General features: G+C 41.8%; 1 long non-coding RNA gene across 4 annotated transcripts in view; it reads right to left on the reverse strand.

Annotated features, from left to right (window-relative positions):
• The window catches only part of LOC140915982 (uncharacterized), a 179,741-nt gene that overhangs the window by 155,756 nt on the left and 3,649 nt on the right, over window positions 1-20,336 (reverse strand). For all 4 annotated transcript variants that reach the window (XR_012160339.1, XR_012160337.1, XR_012160338.1 and 1 more), the window contains exon 2: window positions 7,304-7,478. This is a non-coding gene — a long non-coding RNA (uncharacterized LOC140915982). The remainder of the gene's footprint in view (window positions 1-7,303; window positions 7,479-20,336) is intronic.

Consider the following 20,336-nt stretch of genomic DNA (forward strand, 5'->3'; position numbering starts at 1 on the left):
CTCAGTCATTTCAGACTCAATACTGTAGCAGCATTGAGCAAAATTAAAACTTCTGCTGTAGCTTCTACTATAAACCAGGATGTTCAATGATATAACAACTTGCATTTGTAGGTAAATAATTAACTCAGAATAACAATTTTAAATTAATGTTTTTGGTTGGCAATTTAATTTTTTATTGGACTAGATTGTTTTGAATTAACCAACATATCTTGTGTGCAGAGTTGTTCTAGAAGAGCTCTGTGTAAGCTCCAAAGCCTGTCTCTCTCACCAACAGAAGTTAGTCCACTAAAAGATATTACCTCACTCACCTTGTCTCTCTTATGTATCTTAGGCATTTACTCATTTGCATTATTGGGAAATTATTTACAGCACCCATTTTCAAGCATTTAAAGACCCCCCTCCAAAAAAAACCCTAAAAATGTAATTTGTCCCTTCTTTTTGTGTTAGGGGACCTTCCCACAATAAAATATTTTAGCATGAAAATTCCATTAGTGCAACCACCAGTGTAGCTGTGTCAGAGCAAGCCTAAGGTGGACACAGTTCCATTGGTTTCCGGTGGCTTTCAACTCCATTGACACAGCACAGTGGTTCACACAGTAATAAAAATGCTGAAGTTGCCAGAGGCTTGTCTATGCCAATGCTCCCAATGGCACTACCACTGATGTAGCTGAACTGGTGGTAGCACTGGTGAAAATATTTGCTGCACTTCCCCAGTGGACACAAGGCCGTGTATGCTACTTTGAGTAGGGAAAGGAATGCTATTTTAAGCCTCTTCCTACCTCAGTTTCTCAGATTTCCTTTAATACAACAGAGCAAGTTTTTTCAATAGGCAAAGTTCCAATAGTTGTGAATATCATGGGAGAGTGGATTATTTTGCCAAATAAACGTCTTATAAAACAGCTCACTATTCTCTGAAATTTTGCAGCTATCTTAAACAATACTCCCTCAAATGGTTAGCAATATATAAAGAGGTCCTAATTCAACAAGGTACTTAAGCACAGACCTAACTTTAAGTTATAAGTAGTCCTAATGAAGCCATTAGGACTATGCATGAAAATAAAATTAAGCGTGTGCTTAAGTGCTTAGCTACTTCTGGCCCTGACTGCAGGAAAATGGTCCACTGAGGAAATACCAGCCCTCTACTATGAACTTTGCTCATTTGGCAGTGGTAAAATTCTGTTGCTAGGATTTTTATTTTGTTGCTCAAAGCTAGTCTGCATTTGTTATGTTTACTGACTTAAACTCTGCTCTCTACTGTGCTAGGGTCTGAGCCATCTCTCAGTGAGAAGGATAATAGGGACAGAACACAAGTGATAAGAGAAACTATACAATAAAGAGTGTTTTTTTTCCCTTCAAAAGCCTATTCTCCCTTCATTACACTCAAGAGAGTCCAAGGCAAGACACGTTAAAGAGGCATTATTTTCTTAGTCAATTCATCTGCCTTGTTCCTCTTTCACTTTTTGAAGCAGTCACAATAACAGTCATCAGAACATATCTCCCCTCATTCACTTCCAAAAAAATCAGTGAAATGACCTTGTTTTGATGTGACCTTTCACTTGAGCAGCCCAGTTGGCTCTTCCCACTTCTCAAATGCTAATCTCTCACATGCTCGCTGGTGCAAATTTTAAAATTTTCTGCAGGCTCACTCTTCAGTGTGAGCCTCCTGGGCATAATTCAGTCATCCAGAGCAGAGTGCCACAACAATGCGGATGGCAGAAAATATCTCAACTAAAGCTCCCGGGCCTCAAGAGACTTGTTTGTACATTTCACTAAGGCTCACTCTTAGAACAGACTCTGCAATTTTAACAACTGCTAAAATTGTATGCATCTCAGGGATCTTTTTATCTATGCAAACAAGGAGGCATCATTAAAAGAGTATGAAGTGTAAACAAAAAGATGTGCATGGGAAATTTCTGAACAAAGTTACAGGAGGTCTCCTGTTTTAAAGGAAACTTCATCTCTTTTCCTCAGCAGAATAGCCTGAGAGTAGAAAAGTACTTGTGATCATGAATGTGCTATACATAAAACTGCATCCTGCATTAGTATAGGTATTACCATTGCATTAACATTAATAAAATGTTTAAGAATTATAAAAAACTGTAGTGCTGTCCCTAAGGGTCAAATCCTGGGGTTCTGACTGTGGGCTCTAGAGGGCCTTTATGGAACAGCTCTGCCTCAAGGGTGCCATGGAACCAATCCATCCCAGTGAGAGCTACAGGAGTAATGGTATCTCTGGGAGGGGAGAATGGGTGGAGTGCAGCTGCTACACTTCCTTTGAAGATGGTACAGCACGTACCTCCCTCCTCTGCCCCAGTGTAGTGAGTTGTGCAAGTAAATCATGGCACACACACAGATACATGTTTAATGATGGTTATTTGCAAAGCTCCAGCAATTTGCTCCACATTCTGATGACTCAAGCACTCCACTAACTTCTAGCAGTGCTGGGTTTTTCAAATTACGGTACTCCAGTAGCCCTGAAGGGACACATCATTGCATTCCTCCCCTATTGCTTTTACAAACCCACCAGAGGCAAACATAAACCAACATTGTTTTGTCGTCACAAAAAGCCCAGTAACTATTATAGTCATTTATAGACTTTCTCCTCTGGCCTTATCCTTACAATCGTCACATTCAACACAATGGAAGTCCTCTTATCTAAAATGCTTTTAAATAAATCTGTATTGTAAAAGTGTCTTAATGGCCTACTAAGTCTTGGATTCCGTTTACTATCAGAAGTCTTTTGGGATTCTCTGTGGCTTCATGCACCTTTTTTCTCCACAAACTCTCTTCCTGAGGTGATCTGCAACAAAAGGCAGGATGTATCTGTCTTCCTAGATCTGCCTTTTCTCTGTTTATTGTCAATGCACAGCCAACAAGTTTTATCTTTCCTTTGTGAATCTTTACCATGACAACTGCACTTGCACTCAGAAGTCCAGATTCCATGCTGCAGTGCATCACTGAGGTGAAGTGGCCTTAAAGCTGTCATAACTGGCAACGGAAAGATCTCCCCAGTGTAAGGCAATCCTGTGGTGGCATAGGAGCTCTAGCTTATGTTTTCCCTGATGCCGTCATTGGGGGTCAAGCCAGGAGCAAAGGGGCATGGGCTAGGGCTCCCTTATGCCCAACTTCCTTCAGACTCTGCTTATGTATGCTGGTGAAGCAGCTAGGCACACAGCCAAACCAGAAATGGGAGAATTCAAAAGTGAGCTCTATGCCTCCTTCACACGACTCTCCTGAGATGTGGTGTGCAGTTTTTGGTGTACTCCACTGTCTCTCCATGCTAACACCATCACAGAAGCATGGCTGGCTAACAACAGAGTAAGGCCCACACGATTTGTTTCTAAAAATTAACACTGAACAATTACATTTCTTATTCTGTATGGGAAAGAAAATATTAAAAGCTCCAGTGTGCCTCCAAGTTCAAAGCTCTCATTTACAGCATTAGGAGCTCTGCACAAAGAACAAAAACTTAATCTAGACTTAAGACTTTTCTTTTGATGACTAAACAAGTTCCTTCTCCCTAACTGATAGTATTACCGGTTTCCTATCTAGACTGTGCTTCAGCCAGCTCGCTCTCACCCATGTCCCTGTCTCAGTGAAGCACTGGTAAAGCAGAGCAACTGTGCTGCTCACATCCTATGAAAGAGAGAGACAAAGCTGATGTAGGTCACTGCAGTCCCAAACTTCTCATATGTTTTCTCAGAGGTGTCACATACTTGTTGAGCAGGACAGGAGCACACACACAAAATTGCCATCAGTTCAGCTGAACAATTTCCCTATATTGCCTTCTGGAACCTCATCAAGAGGAATTAAATCACTGAACAGGGAACCTATTCAGCCCTGAAAGCTTCTGTAGGCATGTTAACAGTGCACCTTGAGGCCAACTCTTTTAAATCTAACATATTCAGAATAGACACCTCTTATTTGCCCATTGAGAGAGAAGATCACTGACTCAGAAAATAAATCCATTCTCTTCACCATACCTGTGTCTCAAACCAGACTGAACAGGGTCAAGGAAGTCAAAAGGCTCCAGATTCCACCAGCCCTGCTTTACACGTGCCCTTACCACATAAGGAAGGTATAAGACCAAGTGGTAATTGGGGAGACTGTAAACATCAATTAATGATATTTTGTGCAGGGACTTAATCACCAGTTAAAGAAGCTGATCCCATTCCCACCAAAATGGAGGCATTAGTCCTAGATTCCTCCTGCTTACTTTCACCAGCTATGGTTGGCATAATGGAGCTCCTTCGGCACTCAGAGTCCTGGTAAGTGAAACTAGCTGTATATCATCCAGAAAAACAATGCATTTTTCCCTGTTGGTATGAATCTGTACCCATGCAAGCAGACAATCCATTATTAATGCAATCTGTTCTTATCTGAGGAAATATAAAATTCTCTACAGGCCAAAAGAGTTGATCATTTCTGAGAGGAAACATCCCCAATTCCCCAAGCTGCCCACCACCCAGAGCAATCCATTACTCCAGACTTCATGCATGCCAAGAGTTGAAGAATCCTTTCTTAGAATCCACCATACTTTTGTCATAGCCTGCAAGCACTCCCTGTGCTGCAGTCACTGAAAAACTCTGAGCTGAACAACAGCCAACAGCATTAACCTACTCCCCATATAACAGATCATCTGTAAAGCAATGTGACCTATAAAGACAGGGTAATGAAGGAGGATATGTAGGAGCCACTGCATCAATGTCTAAGGACAAATGATCGTCTTACTCTCCGACTAGACCATTAGTACGGTGCTTCAATGGCCACACAGAATTTTCTTTCAGATTTCTGTAACCCAGCAGGGTCCATCAGTCTTCTCAGAAAGATCTCAGCTGAAAGGCCATGAGCAAATAGATTCCTCCTCACTATCATCATAAATATTCCCCATCTATGCACATTTATTTTTCATTCACAGGTACTGTATTGAAAGGTGTTAATGGAGAGTGAAAAATAGACAGACTCCTCTTCCAAATGCTTTGGCTCACTTTAATGGTTGGATAAGACTGCTGCCAAAACTGAGCTGTATTATAAAATTGACAAAACATATTGACTCATTCCTGCACAGTTACTTTCCACTTTAAGAATATGCTCTGTTTCTTACAAGCTACTTAAAGCAACTCTACTGTGCAATCAACATGTTACTACAATGAGGGTTTAATCTGATGTCAGTTTGAGTTACCTGGGCAGATCAAGGGCATTCATTATATGACCCTAAGTTTGTTCCTATTTCATAGAACAAAAGAGTAAACAACCATATAAAGTTGACTTCGCTGAGACACTGCTATTTTAGTCCCTGAGCTCTCCTGAATTCAGGGACTACTCCCTGGTGGCACCAAGAAGTGTTAGACAACCTGCATAGGAGACAAGGGAAAGTGGTGATGTTAGCCGGCCCCCTCTCCACAATGGCAAATAGAAATGTCTGGACATGCAGCGTGGGCAATACTGCACTCTCGTATGGAGTAAAGCAGAATCCACCCCCCACAATCTTCGGAGGGATTGTTCCCTTCTCATAAGGTTTTTTGCCTGACTGCCTAAAAATAAATACTAATTGGGAATTGCTTGCATTGCACTACAAGGTATGTTCATGTTGCAAAGATGAAAAAGGACTTTACACCAAAGAAAATGTATATTCTGAAGTGCGCATATTATAATGGAACTTTTATATGATAAATATCCCAAGGGTTTTATTTTATAAGTAATCCTTAAATCCATGGGGCATGTGCATTTATAAAACAAAATTACATCAATAAAATTGCACATGCATGCATGTAACAGGTGAAGAATGAGATCAATTCAGTGTACATTTCAGGTTTTTCAGCTAAGTTTTAACCCTGTTAAAACTGTAATATTGCACAAGATCATATTATAATCAAGGAAACTCCCTGTCCTACCCTTTTCTAAATTAAGGTCTTCACAGAAAGTGAAACCATGGTGCTCAAATGCAGATTGAAATTAGGTCACTGAACTAAGGTGATTGGCTAATACCAGTTAGGTGCTCTATTGATTTTCCTGATAAAGACAATCCTGGCAAAAAACAGAACAAGTAAATTGTTTACATATTCCTATTCCCAACCTGTGCTGTATGAGAAGTCATCTGCAGGATACATTTAATGTAAAAGTTAATTGTAAGCATATATACATTTTGATATGTAAGCAGATATACATGGTTAAGAATTAATTATAAGCATATATACATGGTAGTAGTTACAAGCTTTCTATAGTAACAATGAGACAAATCTTGAGGACTCTACTCCATTATTACTCAGTCCTCACCTCAGTGTACTCCTATTGGTATCAATGGCATTTGCCGACATAAGAAATGAGTGAAAACAAAAGGCCATATTATGATCCCCATACTCACACTAAGTAGCACCTTAGCAAGTAACAAGTAATCCCACTGAACTCAATGGGTTGATGCCAGCAGAAATTCTGGCCTCAGATGGTTGAGATGCTACCTACTTCCTCCTCAAAACAAACACAGGCAGAAACTAATCTTTGTATCAGGAAAAATTTCATTACATTATTCAAAAACCTTTCATAAAGAGATGAAATAGGAACTTTTGTTTTCTCTTTCGTTCTTCTATACCAATTCATGAGACACTAGTTTACTGTTTTTGTTATACGTGCAGAACATGCCGCTTATTTGCTCTTATTGATCAGCTTTCATTAAAAAAAAAACATTAAACCCATCCAAGTAACCATAATAAATTTTCTTGGACATTTAAAGCAGTTTACAACAAATACATTAAAGGAAGCTGGTCAGTGAAAATCCCAAATTATGTGTCCTGTCTAATTATTGATCTTTAGAACCCATTTAGAAGAGATCATTTAGAAATCTGTATTCTTAAAAGAAGAAAAACTCACCTCACATTATTACCTCTGTCTGATTTATAAAATGTTAATTAAGAGCCTAGAGAAACCGCAGTAGGAGTCAGAACTGCTGAGCATCTTTTCCTTCTAGGGTATGCTCAGAATAATGTGAATTAGGGCACTAGATACTGAAGTTAATAAATGAAACACAACACGTTGTGTCTACATTTTTGACTTGTGGTTTCATTTCAAAGACAAGTTATTTTCCCAAATCTGCACACAAAACCTGGTCCTGAGACAGTAGCTGTTGAAAATTATTTTCTTCTCCATTATTCAGTTCTTTCCCTCTCACATAGGACTGGGAGATTCTCATAACAATAGTTTACTTCTTTGTTAATTGCTATATTTCTGAATATTCATTAGCTGTATTTTAATAATTCATAAAAACCTGCAATTAGCATCAGTTTTATACTTATTCTGTTAGATTTACCTGTAAATTAGGCCTCCTGGAGTTGTTTGCCTTTGTATCTGTTATTAGTTTTCCAGAACATTTCTGTTTTCAAATGGTGATGAAAGACACCTCTCTAGGAAACAGCTACACACACTGCCAGTTGGGATTTTGGTCGCACTATAACTACTCCATCATGCTGCTAGTTTGGGTATCCCTGAGAAATAACATAAAAGTGAAGAGAGAAATTTCTATACAGTCATCAAAATCAGGGCTAATGCAACAGGGGAGCTACAGGGAAATCCAATTCCCCTTGTTACATTTAATTAATTCATTTAAATATTTCCTGTAAAAGAAACAGAGAAGAATAGTTACACTGCTTAAGTATTTTTAATTCAAACCATGATCTATATGCAGCATCTTAAGCTGACTCATTGGAAAGACAGGTTCTGAAAACTTATATGAACTGTGGAGACCCTAGCAATAACTATCTCCCTCCCAAAAGCTTATCACAGTCATATTAATTAACAGAAGTCAGCCAGTTTAGGACTGTGGCATGCAAGTGGACAGGAATATAGGAGCACAGGATTCAGGATATTGGCTCAGACTATTTCTCTATTAGTTGGTTATCCTCCCAACTTCTCAATACCCCCGGCATATCCAGCTATCAGATGCTTCCAGGGAAGATGACAAAAATCTGCATTTATACCCCCAGAATGTTGTGTACTACTGTACATACTGGAGAAAAAAAATGTTTAGTCCTGATCCCTATGATATCAACGGCCTTATGCTTTGAAACATGAGCTTTGATTACCCAGTTATTTTCGTTTCCACAGATTTGGGAAATGTTTTTCATTTGCAACCCTCCTCCACTATTTTGCAACTACATTACTTTACGTGTGATCGTACATTTTTTATGTGTACCTTATTTTTTGCCCATTGAGTGTTGAACTCTTTTACAGAGAATATACTGAATTACTGGATTTGTTTCTCTGATCCCAATCTCTGACGACAGCTATAGAAATTGAAATGTTATAAAAGGTGTAAAGCTATTACTTTCCCACATCAGCTGAGATTTTCCTCTCAAAAGAGTTTCTACAGTTTTGAGCATCTAAGGCCATACTGTCTTCTCTACTGTCTGTGCAACATTTTAAGCCTTTCTTCGATCCCTGTGAAAGGACCTCCATAAGGGTTTCACAAAGGGACAGTCGCTCTCCATGGCAGCATCCTACCACCAAACCATAAACACTTCAGTGGATAGGTTAATAATGTCCCTATCAGAATAATTCACCAGTATGACCTCACTGCCCTGTGAATCCAACCCCTAGAAATAAGTGACGGGTGGGAAAGCTCCTGGCCATATGACTTCGTAAGATCTGTATTCCCAAAGGGTCAGAAGGGGATGGAGGAATTGGACATTAGCTCAAGACATAGAGGCTTCTCCACAGATAGTTCAGGTTCCCGCTGCTCCTCTGAGACCTGTATAGACATCGAGGGGTGGCGTCAATATGTCTTGGGGAAACAAAGCACAGCCTTCAGTGGAAGAATGAAAAGAGAACTCAACACATGCAAACATACTGAGTTTCTTGCTCCTGTTGTGAAGGTAGATGGAACCTTTAATATTTCTGAATTCGTTAATCATGACAGCAGAGGTGCCAATTTACAGAGCTGATGGATTTTGAACTAGCATAAATTACTTTGGACCTGGTGGCTTCAGTACATTTATAAGTTTTAAGTCAGGGTGTTTTATGAAGTACTCTTTCAGTAAGAGATCTAAAATAGAAAACCTATTGTAGGTATCTTGATAACGTTTGATAATCTCTCACTTACTATCATATTCAATGACATAAGCTTCCACAAAAATCTTCAGAAAAGCTAATATGAAAACATTCTGTTTGATTTCATATTTTAATGGATGGTGTGTTGAATTATCCTTTATTCTAAGGGATCACTTTCTGATTACATGAAACACTTTAATGACACAACTAAATCTGTCAAATGTCTCCTCCTCCACTTTTTAGCTGAAGTAGGGCCAAGGCCAAATATCTTAAGAAGAAGAGAGCTGAGCAACTAATTCCCAACTAATAGCTTATTCAGCACATTTAGACTTTTTTCTTCTTTGTCATCTTGAAGAACATTTGGAATTTGAGTTGTGTTGCAAAATTGTGATTGGTAGAATAAGTCATATGATACTGTTTCTGTTTCCTGATTGTGGGTAACATCATGTCACCGATACACACGCTAACTACTACCTTCACTCCACACAAGAGTGTGCTGAGACTTCTCACAGAGGAACTTTGTAGTAGGGAGGGAAGGAAGGCATGAAGGCTTCACCTGGAGATGCCTACAAGAAGGGAATAGCGTATTGAGGTTCTCCCACCAGCAGGTTAGAAAAATGTAGACAAGCAATGAGTAAAGGATCCATACTGAGCTGAGTCTATGCAGCTCCAGATACAATTATTATCTTGTAAAACAGGGCAGACACTTAAGTGATAACCTAATAGAGAATTAACAAATACAGTGCCATACAGTAATTAGATAGTAAAATTTCAATAAACATCTTAATAATCATCTGGTATTTAAATACTATCAGCCACATTGTCAACCTTTTATTCCCCCTGGTAAGTGCTTACTTATGTGAGTAAAATTCTGACTTCACCCAGATAGGACAGGGGTTCACAATCTGGCCCTTTATGAATATTCAGCCAAACCTTTTATAAATGAAAGAAGGTACGTGTTTGTAAAGTACAAAATAACTCATAAATAATATTTGACAAATTCTTCTTGTAACACTAAATAATTTTTGTGATGGTGAAATGTGCTGGATTGACAGCAGTGGACAGTGAAGTCTACTGAATCAAAAAGCATCTTTAGTATGGATAGTATAAGCTTTTCCTATATCACCTTGCCAACACACTACACCCCTTCTCTGGGCAGTACATTCTCTAAGCACCATCAGGTTTCGGTCACTCTGACTCTCTGGTTGCAAACAATGTCAAGTACAGTCATGACCACTGTAATGCCCACACATTTACTCAAATTTAACCTCCAACTAATAGATCATGTATCTGGTTATGTGGCTAGAACCCCTCAGCTCAATATGTTTAATACAGCTATATTTTATCCATTCATGGATGAAACTCTCTATTGCTGAGGGCCACATACTCCTTAAGCCTCACAAACGAAAGGCAAAATTAAAACTGATGGACTCCTTTGGCCATGCAGCAGATTCACTTACTACACTTCTGAAAAAAGAACAGGAGTACTTGTGGCACCTTAGAGACTAACAAATATATTAGAGCATAAGCTTTTGTGGGCTACAGCCCACTTCATCGGATGCATAGAATGGAACACATATATATAAAAGTCGGAAGTTGCTATACAAACTGTGAGAGGCTAATTAGTTAAGACGAGCTATTATCAGCAGGAGAGAGAGAGATTGCACTTGGTCGGCATCTTCCTTTCTACAACACTAAAGAGATTGATTATGAAGTTTTTAATTTGGGGAAAAGCATATATCTTCAAAAATTCTGGAAAGTTTAGATCAGTGAGATTCTTTTAGACCACAATAGTCACAAATTACTGGCAGTACCTTAATAAAATGACAGTGTTACAAATGCTTCCCAAAGGTGACATTTGAGGGGGTAGAGTATTTCTCTGGAGCAGAAGGCGGCTTTTCTAAGAGCCATATAACAAGATGAGCATTTGCTGCAGCCGGTTTGATTAGATAGCCTGTCACTGACATCTATTGGCAAAATTCAGAGTCAGGAATTTTAGGTCAGGTTAAAATGAGTTAAAATAGAGCCAAACTTTTAGGCCCAGATCCTCAGATGATGTAAATCAGCATAGCTCCATTTAGTCAATTTACATCTGGTGAGCATCTGTCCCTCAGTCTCTTTATAAATATAAGTCATGGTCCTGCCAGTATTTACAGATTTAATGAGACTTCTTGCATGAGTCAAGTTCGAAATATGCATAATGTTGGGGTAACCTCAGAAACCTCTTCCACACAGTTCCCCAGTAACTCAGTTTGACTCCAGTCTTGTCACTCAGGTTCCTTTATTTGGCCTACAGCAAAATTATGCTGAGTTGATCAGTCCTCAAACATAGAGGGTGAGTACAAGATATCATAGAATATCAGGGTTGGAAGGGACCTCAGGAGGTCATCTAGTCCAACCCCCTGCTCAAAGCAGGACCAATCCCCAATTTTTGCCCCATCCCTAAATGGCGCCCTCAAAGATTGAGCTCACAACCCTGGGTTTAGCAGGCCAATGCTCAAATCACTGAGCTATCTCTCTCCCCGTACTACACACACCTAAAGTTACAGAGAAAACCCCTTTCTTTACATAAATTTACACATCACATTACATTCACTATACATTGCATCACATGTTTTGAGATTGGCTTGGTTACTTTGCAGGAACCAATCCCAGTACAGCATGCTCTGTCCATGCACCATCTCCATGTTCTACCTTACTCTTTACCTAAACATTCTGTTTTCAGCCTGCTGATCTAGTTACCTCCCTAATCCGGTCTTCCAGGAAATGAGGCCTCCCCCATATTTAATTACTCATGGCAAGCCAGGTCTACATTCCACTGCCTTTCTTTTTCATATATATATATAATTGTTTTTATTTGCATTACATTTTTATTTTTGTGCTTTAAGTTTATTATTTAGCAACACATTTTTAAGATTATAGTAGTTGTACGTATTTGAACTATTATAATTACTAGGCTAAAGTATGAACTGAGGGGAGCAAGCTTACCTTCTATGCTATAGCCCACCAGATTGTGATTTTACATTATAAGCTTGCTTTGCCTTTAAAGCATTGTTTTTTATTTTAATTTTGCTTTTATTTGAATTACATTACAAAAACTGGTACAAAATATTTTTTTATTTATTACCATCAGGTGTTTAGGTATGAAACAGAACACAAGCCAATTAAAATAACATTTTCTGGGTTGGTACAAAAAGTCAGGTGGGGAAGATTAATGGAGCCGGTGGTGAAAGGGGGACAATCCCAAAGGCAAGGGAGGGAGACAATCACTAAGAGACAATAGGTTGCTTCTCCTCCTTAGGGTCTCAGCATTCCTCAGCTCCCAGGATTTAGCCTAACACAGGGGCCATGTGAATACCCTTTCAGCTCTGTTCCAGCATTCCACTCTATCCACCAAAACTAAGAATGGGAACCCAGTCTGACAGGTACTGCAGGTCTAGATGATCACCTGTTTAAAGGGTCAGGAAGGATCTTTTCCCCCCATGGGCCAATTGGTGAAGGATCAGGGAGGTTTTCTGACTTCCTTGAAACACCTTCAAGCCACAGTGGGTTAAGTAGGAACAAAATTAGTACCTAACTGAGGTACTGGGGTGTTGTTTATTCATCACAGCCACTTTCCAATGCAGTTAAGAGAATAAACTGAATGGTTCTCTCAAGTAAAAGACTGGAATTTTGGTGATGGGCCTTGGGCTTAAGTGATAGGGCGAGAGCTTGTGGCCTTCATGGACTGAGGTCAGACCTCGTGCCCCTCACAGGCTGAGGACACCCTCCCCCTGCTGAACCCTCTTATCTCTCTCATGAGGAGAGAGTGTTAGGACTCTGAGAGAGCTAATTCCTGGGGGGCGGGGGAAAGCGGGGGGGAGGCTGAGGAGAGCCTACCCCATGTTACGGGTTATATGGTAAAGAGCCCTGTAACCCTGGTGTGAGTTCTGGGTTATATGGTAAGGAACCCTATCACCTCCACACTGGTTAATATTGTGCAGCTCTTTAGCTGTTGCTTTATTACTGAAGAAGGTATCTAGGGTCTTTTCCAACTATTCTGATTTTGAACACCCTTTTAGTCCCTATTTTTATTTATTAATTTATATTATTTTTTTTAAAAAAAGTTAACATTTTTAGAAGCATTGAGATACCGAAAGGGTTAACTAACAAAATTAAGTCTGCCAGGAAAACGCTGGCTGCTTCTGGATGGATTTTTAGCAGCCTCCAAGATTACTATACAATCAAACTACGCTTGAGTTGATCACACTCAAACATAGGATCTGGGTACAGTGTATACCACACATCCAGAGTTATACAAAAAATCTCTTCCTTTTTATACATTTACACATCACATTACATTCACTACACATTGCATCTCATGTTCTGGGATTGGCTTGGTTCCCTTGCTGGAACCTATCTCTGTACAACGTGCACTGTCTACACACTGTCCATGCTATACTTTACTCATTGTCAAAACATTCTAGTTTTCAGCCTTTTGATCTAGTTACCCTCCCTAATCCTAAATCCAAAAAAAAAAAAAAAAAAAATGAAGCCTCCCCCATGTTTAACTACTCATGTCAAACCAGGCCTACATATAAGTGTGTGCAGGATTGTGCTCCCACTTCCAAGCTGCTCAGTTTAAACAACAGTGGAAATAAAAAGAAACAGACACAAATTTAAACAGCTTCTTTCATTCAAATATTAATCTAGTTTGTTATATGTGGAGCAGGATTGATTTGTTTTTAATTCCTGAAATTGTTGACAAGAAAAAACAAACAAAAATATTTGTCAACATTGAAGTGTTAAAATCCATTGCTGATATAATAACCTGATATACGGATTTGTGTACAGGCCCAAAGTCCAGAGTTTGGTCAAAAGGTCAGAGGCTTAGTAATAACTAAGAGAAAGCAGAATAAACAAAGATAACCTTGCTTTTGCTAATATATGCCTGGTCAGCAAAACGCCAGATGTTGCGGGCAATAATTGTATCTTATTCAAAGTTGCAAGTAGAACAAAGAAGCCTTGTTTCTGTTGTGTTAGTTTCTTCTGTAGGGAAATGGTCTTCCCACACATCCAACCTTGAATTTATGAAAAGGTTGGAACATGTCAGTATAAGATATGGCTTCCTCCCACCTCCCTTTCCCAGGAATCAATGCCTGCCTTAAAACACAAATAAGCAACTTGAAAGACCATCTTTATTGCCATATACTTTCACTGTTTCTGTGCTTTTACCCCTAGATATGTATCTGTTGGACAATCCAAGGAGCTACTTCATTCCTATAGACCCCAAATTAAATCCAACATATATTCTTTACTAATACATTTATTAAAGTACTAATTAAATACTAAATGTTAATTTGTTAACATTGAGACCATGGGCGGAGACATTATGTAACCTTTTGACCGTTGGCTACTGTGCTATCATGTCTTGCAGCTAGACCTATCTGGGGGTGTGGGACTGCCTACCCCGTCACTTTCCCCACCCATTGAAAATCCATATATTCCATTGTAATAAATTAATTGACAGTGTCTCTGAGCCTAATAAGTGAGGTGACACTCTGTCAGTGCTGTGCATAATAAACTCCTATGCTTGACCTCTACACGGTGTGGATTTATGTCCTTCAATTTGGGGGCTTGTCCAGGAGCCAAGCTTGTGAGCTGATTGAGGATCTGAGACTAAAATCCAAAAAGGAGGTGAGTATGTTTACTTTACCACCTCATTAGGCCAAGGATAGAAGTCTTTCATCCCCTTTCAGACACATCTTGTTTCCACTTTTAAATTTAAGTGTGAAGGAACCTAGACTCGTGTAGTCCAAGCAGAGGGGTTAAATAAGGGTACCCATTGGAAGGGAAGACGAGTGCAAGAGGGTCATGTACTGTTTAAATTAAGGGAGTGTTACAGGGGACTTGGATAAACCAACAGCAAGCAATTGGCCATGAGTTAAACCCAGGCCTGGCTGGGTACGCAAGCGGTAGGCAGTGCAAACTGGTGGTCCCATTTCCGCATTGCATGTAACATTGCAAGTCCTAGGGGAGTGCCCCCCCCAGGCATGTGACGTACGTGCTTTCGAATAGCACAAAGTCTCCAACCAATAAGGCAGGCAGCTGTGTGTAACGTAAGACCGTGCGGCAGTTAACAAGAAGGGGAAGACGTCCCCATCAAGGCTGTGGAACTTGAGACCATAGCATAAAAAGGGGGAAAGGTAAATCCCCATCAAGGCTGTAGAGATTGAGACTACAGCATTTAGAGGGGAAAACATAAGTTCCCAAAAACAAGGTCAGCAGCCGGGGCGAGTAAAAGCCCATGGCATCAATAGCAGAGGCGATAATCAGCCCATGAGAATATTTGGAATATAAACATGTCAAAACTCGACAGACAACAGCTAAAAAAACAAACTACTCTGCAGCCAGACCAGAGGCGAATCTGGTTACTTGGTAAAATAATCAGAAAAGTGACAAAATAGACAAGGCAGTAATAGTGTTATTAAATATACTCAGTGTAAAAGAAAGAGAAATTGCAACTTTAAAATCTGAGAATCAGGCTCTAAAGGATAAGAGCTTGTGCTTTAAACCATGTAATGGTCAAGAAATTGGAAAAGATCCCAGAACAAAAGAACTACATTCACCATACCCGGGACACATGCCCCGAGCAGGAGGGGGAGAGCCCACTCCCGGCATTTGTCAGCCAACTGCACCACTGGTTAACTATCTGAGGGAAAACTCAGCAGCACAAGGCAAAGTTGAGGAATCAGAACCCCCTCCATACATTTCTTCGTGTGAAAGGCCAAATTTGGGCACCCCCAGAGACAATAAAAGGGCATCACAAAGATTAATGGTCTCAGGGGAGCAAGTACAGCGTATGGCTCCAATCAAAACTCAGTTAAGGAGGTTCAGGAATGTTAATGAGGAGGGTGAACCAGTAAGGGGACTCAGGACAAAAACAACTGAAATCTACTGTCCCTTCACCCCCCAGGAAAAAAGGTGTTACTGTCTGATTTACCCGAACTCAAACAAGATAACAAGAACACTGAGTTCTGGAACAAGCTGGATGGCCTGGCTGAAATACACGGCCTCCATAGGAAGGATGTTCACATCCTGGTCAAGTGTAAATGCCCCAGGGATGTGTGAGACAACCTAGAAGATAAATGGAAGATGGGGCACGGGGCTGAAGATCATAACCCCAACCCTGCGGGAGGGGATCAAGCTGGAGAACCAGCAGGAATTCCAAACCCAGAGGCAGAGACTGTAACAGAATTCAGAACTGCACTATCTGCTGCTCTAGGAGCCCAGACCACCAACTGAGGGGGCTCTGCAATCAGTGGTTCAGCAGTAGGGGGAGTCTGCCATGTCTTATGCTGAAAAGAAATGGAATGCATTCCGAGCTTATTCAGGTCTGGAGAATATAACATCCTGAGACCATGATGTATTCCTCCAAATCCTAAAGGAAGGGCTGTCTGCAGCCCACCAAGTGGTCTTGGCATTAGGCATCTCAGTGGGAGAGACATACTCAGCAGTAATGAAATGGGCCACAGAAGTAAAAAACAGAAAAAAGAGGAAGATAGCAGCAACCATCCCCTCTGAGGAAATTACAGCAGTTTATGCAATCAAAACCACTACCTGCTTCACATGCAATAAGCTTGGAGATCTGGCATAAGTGTAAAAATAAAAATAAAATCAAAATATGCAGTAATTGTAAAAGGAGCAGCCACTTAAAGGAAGACTGCTTCTGCCCCAGGGGTGGTAAGGAGGGCCAGTGGCCAAACAAACAGAATAAACTTGATACAACCAGTACCCAAGAACAAGAAAAGAATAAACAAATCCAGGAGTTGCTCAAACTTCTGGCTAACAAATAGATATTAGCAGCCTCTGTGGCTGGAACCAAAGGCGGCTCCAGAATGTTTCTTAACGCATGAGTTGGGGGCCAACCATGCAACATGTTAATAGACACAGGAGCCTCGGTATTGATAACCAGCCAAGATCTCCCCCTCACCTGTTGAACCATATGGATTGAAGGAGTGAAAGGGGGAAGATTAAAAGCAATCCTTAGCCAGCCAGTAGAAATAGAATTCAAAGATATAGTCACAGCCCTGGTCTACACTAGGAGTTGAAGTAGAATTTAGCAGCATTAAATTGATTTAACCCTGCACCTGTCCACACGACGAAGCCCTTTTTTTCAACTTAAAGGGCTCCTAAAATCGATTTCCTTACTCCACCCCTGACAAGGGGATTAGCGCTGAAATCGGCCTTGCCAGGTTGAATTTGGGGTACTGTGGACGCAATTAGACGGTATTGGCCTCCAGGAGCTATCCCAGAGTGCTCTGTTGTGACCGCTCCAGACAGCGCTCTCAACTCAGATGCACTGGCCAGGTAGACAGGAAAAGGCCCGCAAACTTTTGTATTTCAATTTCCTGTTTGTCCAGCGTGGCAAGTTGCAGGTGAGTGCAGAGCTCATCAGCAGAGGTGACCATGCAGAGCTCATCAGCAGAGGTGACCATGATGGAGTCCCAGAATCGCAAAAGAGCTCCAGCATGGACCGAACGGGAGGTAAGGGATCTGATCGCTGTATGGGGAGTGGTATCCGTGCTATCAGAATTCCGTTCCAGTTTTTGAAATGCCAAAACATTTGTCAAAATCTCCCAGGGCATGAAGGACAGAGACCATAACAGGGACCCGAAGCAGTGCCGCATGAAACTTAAGGAGCTGAGGCAAGCCTATCAGAAAACCAGAGAGGCAAACAGCCACTCTGGGTCAGAGCCCCAAACATGCCGCTTCTATGATGAGCTGCATGCCATTTTAGGGGGTTCAGCCACCACTACCCCAACCGTGTTGTTTGACTCCTTCAATGGAGATGGAGGCAACACGGAAGCAGGTTTTGGGGACAAGGAAGATGATGATGATGAAGTTGTAGATAGCTCACAACAAGCAAGCGGAGAAACCAGTTTTCCCGACAGCCAGGAACTGTTTCTCACCCTGGACCTGCAGCCAGTACCCTCCAAACTCACCCAAGGCTGCCTCCTGGACCCGCCAGGTGGAGAAGGGACCTCTGGTGAGTGTATGGCTTAAAAGCAAGCATGCTTAATGATTAATTTGCCCAGACATTCGCGGCTCTCCTGGATGTACTCCCAAAGCCTTTGCAAAAGGTTTCTGGGGAGGGCAGCCTTATTCTGTCCACCATGGTAGGACACTTTACCACTCCAGGCCAGTAGCACGTACTCGGGAATCATTGTAGAACAAAGCATTGCAGTGTATGTTTGCTGGCGTTCATAGAATATCAGGGTTGGAAGGGACCTCAGGAGGTCATCTAGTCCAACCTCCTGCTCAAAGCAGGACAAACAACATCCATTCTTTATCTCTCTGTGTTATCCTCAGGAAAGTGATATCATTCATGGTCACATGGTTGAAATAGGGTGCTTTTCTTAAGGGGACATTCAGAGGTGCCCATTCCTGCTGCGCTGTTTACCTGTGGCTGAACACAAATGTTCCTCGCTGTTAGCCATTGCGGGGGGGAGAGAGGAGGGGCGAGCCACGCGGTGCGGGGAGGCAAAATGTGACCTTGGAACAAAAGCACATGTGCTAGGTATGTAACGTTAACAGCAAGGTTTACCGTGAAAGAGTGTACCCATTGTTCTATAAAATGTGTCTTTTTAAATACCACTGTCCCTTTTTTTTCCCCTCCACCAGCTGCATGTGTTTCAAGGATCACAGGATCTTCTCCTTCCCAGAGGCTAGTGAAGATTAGAAGGTAAAAAAAATGCACTCACGATGAAATGTTCTCTGAGCTCATGCTGTCCTCCCACACTGACAGAGCACAGACAAATGCGTGGAGGCAGACAATGTCAGAGTGCAGGAAAGCACAAAATGACCGTGAGGAGAGGTGGCGGGCTGAAAAGAGTAAGTGGTGGGCTGAAGAGAGGGCTGAAGCTGAAAGGTGACAGCAGCATGATGAGAGGAGGCAGGATTCAATGCTGAGGCTGCTGGAGGATCAAACTAATATGCTCCAGCGTATGGTTGAGCTGCAGGAAAGGCAGCAGGAGCACAGACCGCCGCTACAGCCCCTGTGTAACCAACCGCTCTCCTCCCCAAGTTCCATAGCCTCCTCACCCAGATGCCCAAGAACGCGGTGGGGGGGGGGCTCCGGCCACCCCACCCCAGAGGATTGCCCACGCAACAGAAGGCTGGCATTCAATAAGTTTTAAAGTTTTAAACTTTTAAAGTGCTGTGTGGCCTAGTCCTTCCCTCCTTCACCACCCCTCCCAGTGCTTCTCTCCTCCACCACCCCTCCCGGGCTACCTTGGCAGTTATCCCCCTATTTGTGTGATGAATGAATAAAGAATGCACGAATGTGAAGCAACAATGACTTTATTGCCTCTGCAAGCAGTGACCGAAGGGAGGAGGGGAGGATGGTTAGCTCACAGGGAAGTAGAGTGAACCAAGGGGTGGGGGGTTTCATCAAGGAGAAACAAACAGAACTTTCACACGGTAGCCTGGCCAGTCATGAAACTGGTTTTCAAAGCTTCTCTGATGCGTACTGCACCCTCCTGTGCTCTTCTGACCACCCTGGTGTCTGCTGTGCGTAACCAGCAGCCAGGCGAACTTCCTCAACCTCCCACCCTGCCATAAACATCTCCCCCTTACTCTCACAGATATTGTGGAGCGCACAGCAAGCAGTAATAACAGTGGGAATATTGGTTTCGCTGAGGTCTAACCGAGTCAGTAAACTACACCAGCGCGCTTTTAAACATCCAAATGCACATTCTACCACCATTCTGCACTTGCTCAGCCTGTAGTTGAACAGCTCCTGACTACTGTCCAGGCTGCCTGTGTATGGCTTCATGAGCCATGGCATTAAGGGGTAGGCTGGGTCCCCAAGGATACATATAGGCATTTCGACATCCCCAACAGTTATTTTCTGGTCTGGGAATAAAGTCCCTTCCTGCAGCTTTTGAAACAGACCAGAGTTCCTAAAGATGTGAGAGTCATGTACCTTTCCCGGCCATCCCACGTTGATGTTGGTGAAACGTCTCTTGTGATCCACCAGTGCTTGCAGCACTATTGAAAAGTACCCCTTGTGGTTTATGTATTCGCCGGCTTGGTGCTCCGGTGCCAAGATAGGGATATGGGTTCCGTCTATGGCCCCACCACAGTTACGGAATCCCATTGCAGCAAAGCCATCCACTATGACCTGCACATTTCCCAGGGTCACTACCCTTGATATCAGCAGATCTTTGATTGCATTGGCTACTTGCATCACAGCAGCCCCCACAGTAGATTTGCCCACTCCAAATTGATTCCCAACTGACCGGTAGCTGTCTGGC

This window comes from Lepidochelys kempii, chromosome 8 (assembly GCF_965140285.1).
Source record: "Lepidochelys kempii isolate rLepKem1 chromosome 8, rLepKem1.hap1, whole genome shotgun sequence".
NCBI classification, from domain to species: Eukaryota; Metazoa; Chordata; order Testudines; family Cheloniidae; genus Lepidochelys; species Lepidochelys kempii.